This window comes from Schistocerca americana, chromosome 3 (genome assembly GCF_021461395.2).
Source record: "Schistocerca americana isolate TAMUIC-IGC-003095 chromosome 3, iqSchAmer2.1, whole genome shotgun sequence".
Classification (NCBI taxonomy): domain Eukaryota; kingdom Metazoa; phylum Arthropoda; class Insecta; order Orthoptera; family Acrididae; genus Schistocerca; species Schistocerca americana.
In genome coordinates, this window is record NC_060121.1 from 581,807,089 (window position 1) to 581,823,072 (window position 15,984).

Genomic DNA, 15,984 nt, shown 5'->3' on the forward strand with positions numbered 1-15,984 from the left:
AAAACCTCAACTTAAAAAATCCCCGCTCTGCATTGACAGCGCACTTACGTGAAAGGGGCACAGTATCACAAGCCCTTCAGGAAATTTAAAAATACTTCACAAAAAAGAAAAGAGCCATGATTTGAATATATTTGGAGAAGTGGAAATTTTTAGACATAAAAGTGGAAACACAGTTAAAGTAGAATATCCAGTTGGAATTAAAGCACCATAGCTAATTCTAGCTAATTTTGATTATTTGCTTAATTAGTTGTTACGAAAACAAACGTCTCAAAAATGATATCGCGAGGACGTGCAAAATGACTAAGCAGGGATGGCTAGAGGACAAAGGTAGGGATGTAGAGGCTTATCTCACGAGAGGTAAGATAGATACTGCATACAGGAAAATTAAAGAAACCTTTGGAGAAAGGAGAACCACTTGCATGAATAACAAGAGCTTTGTTGGAAACCCATTTCTAAGCAAAGAAGGGAAAGCAGAAAGGTGGAAGGAGTATAAAGAGGTTCTATACAAGGGCGATGTACTTGAGGACAATATTATGGAAATGGAAGAGGATGAAGATGAAGATGAAATGGGAAATAGGATACTGCGTGAAGAGTTCGACAGAGCACTGAAAGACCTGAGTCGAAACAAGATCCCTGGAGTGGACAACATTCCATTAGAACTACTGACAGCGTTGGGAAAGCCAGTCCTGACTAAACTCTACCATCTGGTGAGCAAGATATATGAGACAGGCGAAATATCCTCAGACTTCATGAAGAATATAATAATTCCCATCCCAAAGAAAGCAGGTGTTGACAGATGTGAAAATTACCAAACAATCAGTTTAGTATGTCACAGCTGTAAAATACTAACGCGAATTCTTTACAGACGAATGGATAAATTGGTAGAAGCTGACCTTGGGGAAGATTAGTTTGGATTCCGTAGAGATGTTGGAACACGTGAGGCAATACTGACCCTACGACTTATCTTAGAAAATAGATTAAGGAAAGGCAAATGTACGTTTCTAGCATTTGTAGACTTAGAGAAAGCTTTTGACAATGTTGACTGGAATACTCTCTTTCAAATTCTGAAGGTAGCAGGGGTAAAATACAGGGAGCGAGAGGCTACATACAATTTATACAGAAAGCAGATGGCAGTAATAAGAGTTGAGGGGTATGAAAGGGAAGCAGAGGTTGGGAAGGGAGTGAGACAGGGTTGTAGCCTATCTCCGATGCTATTCAATCTGTATATTGAGCAAGCAGTAAAGGAAACAAAAGAAAAATTCGGAGTAGGTATTAAAATCCATGGAGAAGAACTAAAAACGTTGAGGTTCGCCGATGACATTGTAATTCAGTCAGAGACAGCAAAGGACTTGGAAGAGAAGTTGAACGGAATGGACAGTGTCTTGAAACGAGGGTATAAGATGAACATAAACAAAAGCAAAACGAGGATAATGGAATGTAGTCGAATTAAGTCGGGTGATGCTGAGGGAATTAGATTAGCAAATGAGACACTTAAAGTAGTAAAGGAGTTTTGCTATTTGGGGAGCAAAATAACTGATGATGGCCGAAGTAGAGAGGATATAAAATATAGACTGGCAATGGCAAGCAAAGCGTTTCTGAAGAAGAGAAATTTGTTAACATCGAGCACAGATTTAAATGTCAGGAAGACATTTCTGAAAGAATTTGTATGGAGTGTAGCCATGTATGGAAGTGAAACGTGGACAATAAATAGTTTAGACAGGAAGAGAATAGTAGCTTTCGAAATGTGGTGCAACAGAAGAATGCTGAAGACTAGATGGGTAGATCAGATAACTAATGAGGAGGTACTGAATAGAATTGGGGAGAAGAGGAGCTTGTGGCACAACTTGACTAGAAGAAGGGATCGGTTGGTAGGACATGTTCTGAGACATCGAGGGATCACCAATTTAGTATTGGAGGGCAGCGTGGAGGGTAAAAATCGTACAGGGGGACCAAGCGATGAATACACTAAGCAGATTCAGAAGGATGTAGGCTGTTGTAGGTACTGGGAGATGAAGAAGCTTGCACAGGTTAGAGTAGCATGGAGAGCTGTATCAAACCAGTCTCAGGATTGAAGACCACAACAACAACAACAGGCGTTAGTATGTAATAAAAGTCCGTACTATTCTTGCTTGTGAAGGTAGCGACCAGGCGCTCCTAGTCATAAGCATATGACGTCGCACTGTCCACATGGACAGCTTCCGTTCCGCCAGCCAGCTGGTGTCTCTTTGTCGTTCGTGCGGGCCGCTTTTGCCTTGCTCTGCACTGAGCTGCCCTGCTGTCATTCTGGTAACACACTGCCACCTGATTCTTACCACTTTGTAACTTGCGTCTACAGTGACTAATCACGTCAGCAGTGACAATTGCTATTTCGCAAATCCGGCATCTTTTTTAAAAATTATCCTTCTCCCACTTTAAATTATTTTTTTTTTCCTTTTAGATGCAGGCAAATTTGAAAGAATGGTTCAACTCTTTCTTGCTTTCCCTCATCATAGTATTGACGGTATACTCTGAATAGTAAATTTTGACTAGGAGAGATGGGTACGCCTATGATGTCTTAACGTTGTGAGTGTATTTTAGATATACTTTACTAATTTTAATATCCGCAAAATGTGGTGACACTGTGCTTTCCTTTCTACCACGTAGGATCACCTGAAGATGCGGCTTAAAGCCACGAAACCGGTCGCGTTTTAATAAACAGCAATTTTACCAGCTGTAATAGCACACTAGACTCACATTCGGGAGGACGACGGTTCAATCCCGCTTCCGGCCACCGTGATTTAGGATTCCCGTAATTTTACTAAATTACTCCAGGCAAATGCCGGGATGGTTCCTTTGAAAGAGCATGTCCGATTTCCTTCCCTGTCCTTTTCTAATCCGATGAGACCGATGAGCTCGCTGTCTGGTCTCCTTCCACAAAAACAACCCAACCCAAGCAGCAGTAAGCGGAGTTCTTCCTAACATCATGTTTGTCAGCAGCTGCTGTTGCACGGAATATAAAATAGTTTGCCATGCATACACGTTGTCGACAATAGTAATGTACAGAAGAAAGGAAGAGAAAATTGATGGTGTGTTAGAGTACTATATGTTTGGCTTTAGGAAAGGTAAAGAAACCAGAGACGCAATTCTGTCCTTGCGGTTGATAATGGAAGCAAATCTAAAGAAAAATCACGACGCGTTCATAGGATCTGTCGACCTGGAATAAGCTTTCGACAATGTAAAGTCTTGAAAGTTGTTCGAAATTCTGAGATAAACAGGAGTAAGCCGTAAGGAGAGACGGCTAATACACAATATGTCCCAGATCCAAGAGCGAATAATATGAGTAGACGATCAAGAAGGAAGTGGTCGTATTAAAATGGGTGTGCGACAGGTACGTAGTCTTTCACCTCTACTGTACAATACGAATATCGAAGAAGCGATGATGGAAATAAAAAAAAAAGTTTCAGGCTTCAGACTAAAATTCAAAGTGAAAGGATATCAATGATGCGATACACTGCTAACACTTTTATCCTGAGTGAAAGTGAATTAGAATTACGTTATCTACTGAAAGGAATGAGCAGTCTAATGAGAACAGAATATAAGCTGAGAGTAAATCGAAGAAAGACGAAAGTATTGAGAAGTAGCAGAAATGAGAAATACGAGAAGCTTAACATCGGGATTGATGGTCACGAAGTAGATGAAGGTAAGGAATTCTGCTATTTAGGCAGCAAAATAATCAAGATGGACGTAGCAAGGAGGACATCAAAGGCAGACTAGCTATGTCTTAAGTTGATTCCTGGCCAAGAGAAGTCTATTAGTATCAAACGTAGGCCTTGATTTGAGGAAGAAATTTCTGAGAATGTACGTTTGGAGCACAGCATTGTGTTGTAGTGAAACATGGACTGTGGGAAAACCGGAACAGAAGGTAATCGAACCATTTTAGATGTGATGCTACGGAAGAATGTTGAAATATAGATGACAGAGAACTCACAACAAGGAAAAACACACTTCGGTAAGCCTAATATGGAATTGGATTTCATCTTCCTGAAAGAGAAATTCATTAGGGTCAGGAACCATCAAACCAGTCACAATCTATCCATTGTAGGCCAACCAAATTGCAACTACACTAAGTGGCAAGAACGAGTGAATAAAACAAAAGTCGTATACATAATCAAAACTTACATAATTAAAATTGAAGATCACACAGCCATACAAATACACTAACGGCCATTAAGATTGCTACACCAAGAAGAAATGCAGATGATAAGGGGGTATTCATTGGACAAATATATAATACTAGAACTGACATGTGATTACATTTTCACGCAAATTGGGTGCATAAATCCTGAGAAATCAGTATCCAGAACAAGTACCTCTGGCCGTAATAACGGCCTTGATACGCCTGGACTTTGAGTCAAACAGAGCTTGGCTGGCGTGTGCCCATGCAGCTTCAACACGATACCACAGTTCATCAATGGTAGTGACTGGCGTATCGTGACGAGCCAGTTGCTTGGTCGCCATTGACCAGACGTTTCGAATTGGTGAGAGATCTGGAGAATGTGCTGGCCAGGGCAGCAGTCGAACATTTTCTGTATCCAGAAAAGCCCGTATAGGACCAGCAACATGCGGCCGTGCATTATCCTGCTGAAATGTAGGGTTCCGCAGGGATCAAATGACGGGTAGAGCCACTGTTCGTAACACATCTGAAATGTAACGTCCACTGTTCAAAGTGCCGTCAATGCGAACAAAAGGTGATCGAGACGTGTAACCAATGGCACCCCGTACCATCACGCCGGGTGATACGCCATTATGGCGATGACGAATACACGCTTCCAATGAGCGAACTCCGCGATGTCGTCCAACACGGATGCGACCATCATGATGCTGTAAACACAATCTGGATTCATTAAAAAAAATGACGTTTTGCCATTCGTGCACCCAAGTACGTCGTTGAGTACACTATCGCAGGCGCTCCTATCTGTGATTCAGCGTCAAGGGTGGTTACTCCGAGCTGATAGTCCATGCTGCTGCAAACTTCGTCGAACTGTTCCTGCAGATGGTTGTTGTCTTGCAAACGTCCCCATCTGTTGACCCAGGGATCGACACGTGGCTGCACGATCCGTTACAGCCATGCGGATAAGATGCCTGTCATCTCGATTGCTAGTGATACGAGGCCGTTGGGATCCAGCACGGCGTTCCGTATTACCCTCCTCAACCCACCGATTCCATATTCTGATAGCAGTCATTGGATCTCGACCAACGTGAGCAGCAATGAAGTGATACGATACCCCACAATCGCGAGAGGCTATAATGCGACCTTTATCAAAGTCGGAAACGTGATGGTACACATTTCTCCTCTTTAAACGAGGCATCACAACAACGTTTGACATTCCTCATGTCAGCACGTTGTAGGTGTCGCCACCGGCGACAACCTTGTGTGAATGGTCTGAAAAGCTAATCATTTGCATATCGCAGCATCTTCTGACTGTCGGATAAATTTCGCGTCTGTATCACGACATCTTCGTGGAATAGCAATTTTAATGACCAGTAGTGTATGTACAGTCGTGCTCAAAAGTATTCGAACGACCTGAATTGCATTTCACCTGATTCGCATGCAACCGGCAAAACGCAGCTGTCTAGCAGGTCATCTAATCGCACCTTGGTACAGTCGTGTGACTATTGAAAATCGTTCCAACATGTCACCACTAGAAAACACTGCTCTGTATCGCAGTAACTCAAGATGTAAAGTAATACCACGATGCTAGAAATATCAGGGAACACCTTATCACAGATAAGACTGTCCTTAAGGCTTGTAAGCTCACATTTATTGCAATAAATGACATACCTGAAATGTTACCACGCTCATTATTACGTCAGATAGGTAATGCACGTAGTACGTTCGTCGTATTCGTGATTTCCTCTTCAAAGTAACGTATTGTACTTATTATTTAACACAAAATGACATTAAAAATTTAAGTTATCCACGAGCAGCTAGTTAAGAATATGTATGAACTTCAAATGACACGACGAACCGTCTCGTTCTGCATATGGATTCAAACCCAGGTCAGACAGACTAAACAAAGATTTCGTGACTGACGCAAACTAACAGTCATTCCTGATTAGGCATACAGAGAGTGATATACCTCGAATTTAGACAGTATCAGTTAGCAAATATCAACTTTAAATTACACAACACAAACATTTTTAACGGACGCGAATTCCTACCCAGCATTTACTGTCCCTGTTAACGAACTACGAGAGATATTAAATATTGCCTCTTCACAAGTAACTTACTTGAAATGGCGTGAGGCAAAGCTTTGTCTCGGACAGGCATTCCAATCAAGAACCTAAGCGGATTGATATCGAAGCACAACCAACTGTGACATATCGGATTTCCTCGGCAGTAGCTAGATGTTTTAACTGAAATGACGAGACGAAACATTAATTTTTTCCTTCCCAGGACTCCAACCCTGCACCTATATCTATTATAATCTAGAGAAAACGAACGTTAAATGTGGGTTTGTTGCACCAACAGCGACATGTGAGCATGTTTGAACTAGAAATAATATGACGAAGAGTTCAGTGCTCACTGGGAAAAGAGCCCCACACATATCGTTGTTGACTACGCACAAAGACACGTCAGCTACCGATTTTTTCTCCACCAGCAGCTCCGAATAATTTCTTGAACTTACAGTGATCTCGCAAATAGTTCTGTGTCCCACTGGGAGTCAAAAACGTCAGATATCGTTAGTGTTGACAACGAATGAAAAAACATAAAAAATCAAAATTATTATCCACCAGCAGATAGGTGTTCTCATGCTAGAGATTGATAATACATAATGAAGTCCTTAGTGCCGGGCCAGGGTTCGGACCCATTCACGCGCAATACGTGGAGATGTTGAGGAATCTGCAGTTTTGAACAAATAACAAAACGTAGCCGAGCTGTATTGTCACGAAGGGATCAAATTCCGCGTTAAGGGTGGTCTGACTTGCATTCTCAGTTCAGAACCAATTATATCGACATACAGAAGCTCAGATAAAAGATGGAATAAGTGTTCTGTGACCCTACATAGCGTTTGTTTCGTCACTAGAAATAAGTAACTAGTATAAGAAAGGTTACTGGTGATAGAGTTTCTACATGTCGCCACTCCAGACTTTATTGTGGTTCAATCTAACGTCTACTTGGCAGAGAAGGAATATCATCTTTAATGTGAATTTCAGACCACACTGCCATTATATCTTCTTCACTTGGTGTAACCAGAAGAGAATGGAATCTTTCTCTCCCTATCTAAATTCATTGACAGAAGTGGGAATCGAACCCAGACCATAGGTATAAGAACGTATCATCAATCCACCAGACCACCAACTCCTCATTTCTTTGACTCATTTTTCTATCATAACACCGTTGTGCCTCACTGGATGAGAATTCTGACACACAGGCTCCCTGTAGCAAACTACAGCATGTTCAGTAAATTCATTTAATTGATTGACCAAATCACCATGAAATAGCTGCAGCGGCTACGCATTGCATACATTCGACTCTACTTTGTAATTACCGAAATAAAATCACATAACTGCCACCTACACAGAACTACCAATAGTGTAGGATGCAGAAATTAAAATTGGAAGTGTTTCTTTCAACTTGAGTTATTCTATTGCGCTATCTGTTTGTAAAAACGTCGTGCAGCGCAAATGAAAAGCTGTAACTGCTTCTCTCGGAAGTATAGACCAGGCCATTTGCATTATCTCGCAGCGCTGTGGTATGCAGAAGTTCTGGAGGAATTGTTGCTCAGCTCTGAAGCTACTGTAGCTACGTGTCAGCTAGTAGCGGGATGGTAAGTGTCGTGCACTATAGATAAGATGTCGTGAGTTCGACTACATTTGCTGCTAATTTTTTTTTAAACGCAGTTCTGCCGTCTGCTGAAGTTACCAATCTAATGTAACTTCGAACATAGTTCCCTTCACTTCTCAATTCAAAATAGTCGCATGTGGTAAAACGGTTAACTTCTCTGACATTATGTTCTTTTCAGGTTTAATAGACAGCCAGGCAGCAGATGCATCTTGAAGCATTTGTATTATGTATGGGAGAGCACATCGAGCCCAAATACGTCAGAAAAGTATTTTCTGCATTGGCTGTCGTGTCGTAGTGGCATTTTATTCTTCTTCAAATCTTGTCTGACAGCTTTAACTCAGCACATGTTTTCTACATGCATGTAATCAATAAATTGCAGGTGCATTGTCAGACTGTTCTAGATAAATTCAGAGATTCACATATGTCGTTGATGATTAATTTCTCTCCCATGTTTACTATTGTTTTATCAACACTAAAGGATAACTTACTGAAAATTATGCACTGTATTATAAGAAATGAAATAAAACTACCCACGATAACCTTATAACGAAAGTCTGTTTAATAAAACTGAGTATCTGTACACAAGCATGCCTCTATCGACACGAATTAGCAAAATACTACTCCTTTAGATTTTCATTGGGTCTGTGTTTAATTGGTTGGTTGGTTGGTTTGGGGAAGGAGACCAGACAGCGTGGTCATCGGTCTCATCGGAATAGGAAAGGATGGGGAAGGAAGTCGGCCGTGCCCTTTCAGAGGAACCATCCCGGCATTTGCCTGGAGTGATTTAGGGAAATCACGGAAAACCTAAATCAGGATGGCCGGACGCGGGATTGAACCGTCGTCCTTCCGAATGCGAGTCCAGTGTCTAACCACTGCGCTACCTCGCTCGGTGTGCTTAATTGGTATGCTGTGTCATACACAAGAGGTATGCAAATGTGGCATAGTATAGTTATGTATTTCTAGAAACCCAAAATTAGCTTGTCAGCAGCGGAAAGAGGCGTTACCTGTTGTGCAGCATTGTAAGTTTTTCACCATTGCACTATGAGCCGAAAGTATTTTCTTGCGGTTTCCTTATTGGTGTTTGATCTGACTGCTTGTAGCTCTTTCACGTAAGTGGTAAATACGTTGAGTCAGTTAGACTGGAACTGCGAACCCTAACAGACGCTTTTTCGCAGGTCAGGACGTCAGAACAGAGCTGGCCTCTTACGAGGCCAGTAGTGGCTACAACTCATAAACCGCTATTTAAAGGACGAGATTAGTTGCGATTTCCACCTGCAACGACTTTCGTGGGCTGAAAACCATAAGTTTACAATCTTTTGTTACACCTCAAGCGATAATAACTAAGATTACTCAATGGAAATGACAGGTAAAATCAAGTGAACTTTGAGGCTTAATTCCGTGCACACCAGGAAGTAACTCGTCGATCAGAGAGTTGCGAAACATACGGTGCCTTGTAGCCAAATCTCAGTTACAGTACCAGGAGGAAGAAGATGATCCGATGTGATCATACAGCTGGCTGGGAAGTGACCATAGCTGGAGTCTCCAAGTCGCAGCTGCTACGGCCTGGAGTACGTAATGCGTCTGATTCGCGTTTCTGTAACTAGGTATAGGGACTGGAGCGTAGTTACTAATAATACTCAGAACTGACTGAAAACTAAGCATCATAAATCAGTAACTCTCATAGCTGTTTTTATATTTCTTTCGTAAGTGTACTCAAAACTAAGAAATTCATTCATAGACGTTTTCGTGCCTCGCCAATAGTCGAGCACAACAAACAAATAAAAATAAAAAGGAATGTTTGTTTGTGTGACACACACACACACACAGAGAGAGAGAGAGAGAGAGAGAGAGAGAGAGAGAGAGAGAGAAATAAAAATGACTGTGAGAGAGAGTGTGTGAAAAAAATGTTGTAAAGAAATTGAATCATGGTATTTAAAGAAATCTTTCATTTGAAATGACACGTTCCACACCATTACGAAATGTCGTATTCATGATCTATGGAATAAGAATTAATCTAATCTAATCACATTATATTGATGACTAGCCATTAAGAGTCATAAATTACCGAAATTTTTGCCAATACCATTAACCAAATCTAAACTTGAAAATAAAAGACGACAATTTCTGTAATAAACCGGGACTCTTATCAAGACCCTTTCGTCCCTGTTATCTAACCACGAAAGATGTCTGATATAACTCCATTCTGGTGTAACAAAGTGTGCATGCATTTAAAGATGAAGTGCATGATGTGAAGTTCTGTGATGGAGATACGAACCCAAAACATAATCGGATTGTTAACTAAGGAAAATCAAAGGTTACGTATCGGTTTTTCTTACGAGCTGCATGGTGTTTGTATCTAAATAAGGATACAAACTTTTGTTCAAATGACTCTGAGCACTATGCGACTTAACTTCTGAGGTCATCAGTCGCATAGAACTTAGAACTAAACAAACCTAACTAACCTAAGGACTTCACACACATCCATGCCCGAGGCAGGATTCGAACCTGCGACCGCAGCCGTCACGCGGTTCCAAACTGAAGCGCCTTTAACCGCACGGCCACACCGGCCGGCTACAAACTTTTGTGCCTAAGCGACAATCGAACTGCACACCTGCCGTGCATCCACGAATATAGCTTAAGTATCAGTTGCTTACTCACCAACAGTAAGATGTGTGCGTGTCTGACCAGAAATAACGACACCTATTGTGATTGTTGGCAACGCATGAACAGACATTAAAAATGCGCGTTAATTTTCACTAGCAGCTGGGTGTGCACTTGATAGGGCTTGAAATGAAATTATGAATATTTTTGTACTGGATCCTTTGGAGGGGACCTAAAGAAGATTGCAGTCTTAGCAAAAAGGAACGAAATGATTGAACTATACTGTTCTGAGAGATTCAGATCCTCGAAAGGGGAGATACGAAATCGAATCACAGGCCAGCACCAAATTTCTCAACGTCTCTAGTTCAATCAAGTACAAGTAAAATAAGAGACCTGTTCCTTTAAATGGCTACCGGTTCATCAAATAAAATAAAATTTTCTAATGTAAGTAAGTTTACTGGCGACTGTATTTCTGTTTGCCATGACTTCCGCTATTTCATTTCCCAACGTAAACCGGCTCTGCCCAGTTAGTAATAAAGGAACGCGATGTTTAATGCGGATTATGGATTATAACGTCTTTCTCTTGAGGTTACCAGAGGTAAAATAAATCTGTTTGTGCCTCTTAAAAGTAAATGCCTGAACCCACGCAGTGCACCTGTGATAATTAGTTCCACCAGACCATTGTGGCCACAATTCTCAGCCTCAAGAGTGTGCTGAAACGGATGATGTGCTGAGCTTACAAAATTAGTCACGATGGAATAAATGCGAGTCTATTAAATGGTTAAGTAGGAGCAAACTTCTGACGCAGAGATTATGCTATTCTCATGTTAGCAGGATGTAAAGACTCTTCTAGGCATCATAGGCTCGAAGTAAAGCTATTTTGAATTTTCACAAATTGGGCAAATTTCTTAGTTCGAGAAAATCCACTGCGAAGTGTGAAGTTATCGGATAGTGCGATTCTTACCGTCGTTATTAATGTTATTTTATTCATACCGCTGCTGGAACACATCACTTGAAGATCATATAATGCCTTTTGGTCACTATAGAAGTAGTTTGCCAAGAACAGTTTCCTTCCCTGTCTACGGAGTCCTTTTCATGTTAATGTCAAACATCAGCAATTACTCGTGGATAACATTAAACTAAAGTAATTTATGAAGACGTTACTTGATAACAAAAACGCGCTGCCTTTCATCATTTACTTCTAGAAATGGCTATCGAGTACTGCCAAACCAAAAGGCAAGAGATCTTACTGCCTTCCGATATACGTCGCTGTCAAAGTTCTTCCATTGGAAAAAAAAAAAAAAAAAAAAAAAAAAGAACAGAAAGATTTTCAGCTCGGCTACATTTTGTTATTTGTTCAAAACTGCAGATTCCTCAACATCTCCACACATTGTGCGTGAATGGGTTCGAATCCTGGCCCGGCACTAAGGACTTCATTATGTATTATCAAGCTCTAGCATGAGAACACCTATCTGCTGGTGGATAATAATTTTGATTTTTAATGTTTTTTCATTCGTTGTCAACACTAACGATATCTGACGTTTTTGACTCCCAGTGGGACAAAGAACTATTTGCGAGATCACTGTAAGTTCAAGATGTTATTCGGAGCTGCTGGTGCAGAAAAAATCGGTAGCTGACGTGTCTTTGTGTGTAGTCAACAACGATATGTGTGGGGCTCTATTCCCAGTGAGCACTGACCACATCGTCATATTATTTCTAGTTCAAACATGCTCACATGTCGCTGCTGGTGCAACAAACCCGTATTTGACGTTCGTTTTCTTTAGAATATAACAGAGATAGGTGCTGGGTTGGAGTCCTGGGAAGGAAAAAATTAATGTTTCGTCTCGTCATTTCAGTTAAAACATCTAGCTACTGCCGAGGAAATCCGATATGTCACAGTTGGTTGTGCTTCGATATCAATCCCCTTAGTTTCTGCGTTGGAATGCCTGTCCAACACAAAGCTTTGCCTCACGGCATTTCAAGTAAGTTATTTGTGAAGAAGCAATATTTAACATCTCTCGTAGTTCGTTAACAGGGACAGTAGATGCTGGGTAGGAATTCGCTTCCGTCAAAAATGTTTGTGTTACGTAATTTAAAGTTGATATTTGCTAACTGATACTGTCTAAAATCGAGGTATATCACTCTCTGTATGCCTAATCAGGAATTACTGTTAGTTTGCGTCAGTCACGAAATTTTTGCTTAGTCTGCCTGACCTGGGTTTGAATCCATATGCAGAACGAGACGGTTCGTCGTGTCATTTGAAGTTCATACATATTCTCAACTAGCTGCTCGTGGATAACTCAAATTTTTAATGTCATTTTGTGTTAAATAGTAAGTACTGTATGTTACTTTGAAGAGGAAATCATGAATATGACGGACGTATTACGTGCATTACCTATCTGACGTAATAATGAGCGTGGTAACATTTCAGGTATGTCATTTATTGCAATAAATGTGAGCTTACAAGCCTTAAGGACAGTCTTATCTGTGATAAGGTGTTCCCTGATATTTGTAGCACCGTGGTATTACTTTACATCTTGAGTTATTGCGATACAGAGCAGTGTTTTCTAGTGGTGACGTGTTGGAAACATTTTCAATAGTCACACGACTGTACCAAGGAGCGATTAGAAGACCTGCTAAACAGCTGCGTTTTGCCGGTTGCATGCGAATCAGGCAAAATGCAATTCAGGTCGTTCGGATACTTTTGAGTATGACTGTACATACACTTCCTATAAATATTAAGAATGAACTTGATCACCAACGAGAAGAATTAATTTGTTAGCTACTAGATAAACACTACCATTCGTTCTCCAAAGTACTCTCTATGCGGTGCATAGTCTCTTATTAGTAACTCTGATCTCGTTATGAATACGTCACAGTCAAACACAAAATACAGTTACTATAAATTTAATCATAGTCCATCACTCCTCACTCTCTAATTCTTAATCACTATGAATTTAATCATCACAGTCCATTTCACACGGTTAATTTCTTCCCATGATATTTCTTAATATCCTGATGGGGATGCAGTTGTTTGATTGGTAAACTTTCTGGGTACGCCAATAAATAGGCATCAAGTTAGGAATATTCACAATTAGAATGGTCAAGTGTATATTAATTGACACTTCCAATTCTTTTTGGAAAGTAATGCGGATTTTGGATGTGCTCACCGCAGTGTCTATATCTGTTTTAGTTTGCTATCATAATCCCTCTTTCTGATCCTGGCCTTCTCGGTGAGATTATCCACAGCTTGTCTAATTCTCTAATTCCAAGGTACGTTACTATCGTCTGCTTTCGGAATTTTATCTACCCATTAAATTCTTTCCTTTCTTCTGAACACCAGTTCAGCGGGCATGAATTTGGTTTATGCGTGAAGCAGATTGTTCATATTTTCCTTTTCTACAGGTTTCTTAACACGCCAGGAAACAGGATAGAATGTATGACGGTACGTACTATTTGGTACAAAATGAAGATGACATACATATCCTTTGATGATTCCGGGTTTTTCTTAAAAAATAACTGAAACAGATAACAGAAGGCTAGATAATTGCTGGTTCTTTTCGTCAGTGAGATGCTTATGTTGCCTTCTCAATACTTGATCTCAAAATGTGGATAGTTTCATTGTGTTCAGGGATAATATTGATCGGCGTTTATTACTTGTGATGATCAAGTTTATGCGGACCGCAAGACAGTATCGCTTTTGTACTCCTTCTTTCCGTATTAAATCAACCTCCCTAAAGCACCGTCGATCCAAAATATAAGTCGATGCTTCCGTCCGTCTGTCGTATCCTACTAATGCCCAGGATACAATCCAATAACAATGTTTCTATAATTAGGAACGCGCATGTAATTGCTGCATTTCTCAAGTCCACCTTCACTTAGTGTCTGCATCCTGACACTTACGGATCTTGTGCTTAACGCTCCTATAATTCTAAAGTTCTCCACTGGCAGAATTGGTAGTTTTGCATTTCGCGATAGCTTTTGGAACAAAGTGCATGATATCACATTAGCTGAAGCTCCCGTGTTTAATGTTACAGTGATTGGAATTCCTTCGATTGTAGCAAGGATTTCCGATACTGTCACGAAAGGATAAGCCTTGTCACACTGATAAATATCCTCACACAATTCCTCTGATAATTCCTTTCCATCGTTATAACGTAGTATCGCCAACTGCTGGTCATAGCCTCTGTTCGAATCCCTGACCACGTCTCTGGGGCACGAGGCGGTCACGATTAGCTTACTGAGCGTGCTTCGCAGCCACTACTTGCGCCGTCTGTTACCTCCACGATTACTACTGTCTGCATGGGCCAATCTTCTGGCGTAGATTTTGGCTAATTCTATTGTTGTTGTTGCGGAAATTTACTGTTCCAAAGCTGGCTAGTTGACTGATGCTGGTTATTAGGTTGGACTGGATTGTGCCTCCGATCGCCTCTATTAAATTTGTTTCTGACCGGTCGGAAGCCTCTACCATTTCCATTTACATTGTTGAACTTTCAGCTAATGTTTGAATTACCATTTCGTTCATTGCCTGAATATTTTTCAGCCATTTAATTGGTTCCTTGCGCATTACTACTATTTCCACGGCCTCTTGGTGAGTGATAGACACAAGTGTACACATTATTATACCCGTTATTCGATCCTGACGTGGACTTCATAGGGTTATTGAATCAGGTCACTCGAATATAACAGAGATATAGATTACTCCAAGTTTTCGTCTGGCACATTAACTAGCTGATATCTGGCACTGACCGGTAATCTTGCCTTTAATATTCTCAGCATATCCTATCGTAGCAACCGATCGTCCCAGTAGCAACATTTATTGAGATATTTTTCGAAGTACATTCTTAACACCCTGTACGAGCTGGTAGCCAGTCAAGTAATATTTTAGGGAATTGGTTTAAAAAACTTATTTCAAAGGTCCAGTGAAATTCTTACCAGCTTTCTCCCAGAGTAACGTATGCTGTATCTACGTGACACAAATCGCCTATCTTGCAAAACCGAGGTAGTCCAGTTGAAGCTGCTGACCAGAGACGCCCTGAGACCTCTGCCGAAACTGTTAGCGAATTCACACCACTGGTTTTAGCCAATAAGGTGCGTCGGGTACAGATCACGTGTGTGGAAGCTGCAGTGTTTTGCGGTGCGGAACACAGTACCCTCTCTCTCTTGTAATCCAGACCTCGAGCAGAACAGACGTCTTTTCGGAAGGCAGAGCCTCTGGCTCTGCTTTTCACGACCGGCCACCAACGTAGGTTAACATGAACCGCTGCACCTTCCGTTGCCCGTTTCAATTAATTGTTCGACCTCCTAGGCTGGCCTAGACCTGGTAACTTCCGACCCTAGGCGCGCCCTTTGTACACCCTACATTGAAATATATATTCTTTATTGCACCCAATTTCCTGTTCTGTCATTTAACGGCTGTCCTGGATGCCCACTCTCAAGTCCTGACCGCTCGACCTCCTGCACAGTGTCGTCACGAGGCGTATGTAACAAACTTCTCCCCCAATTCCTGACCCCATACATTAACACTGATGTCAGAAGGGGGATAGATAATGATC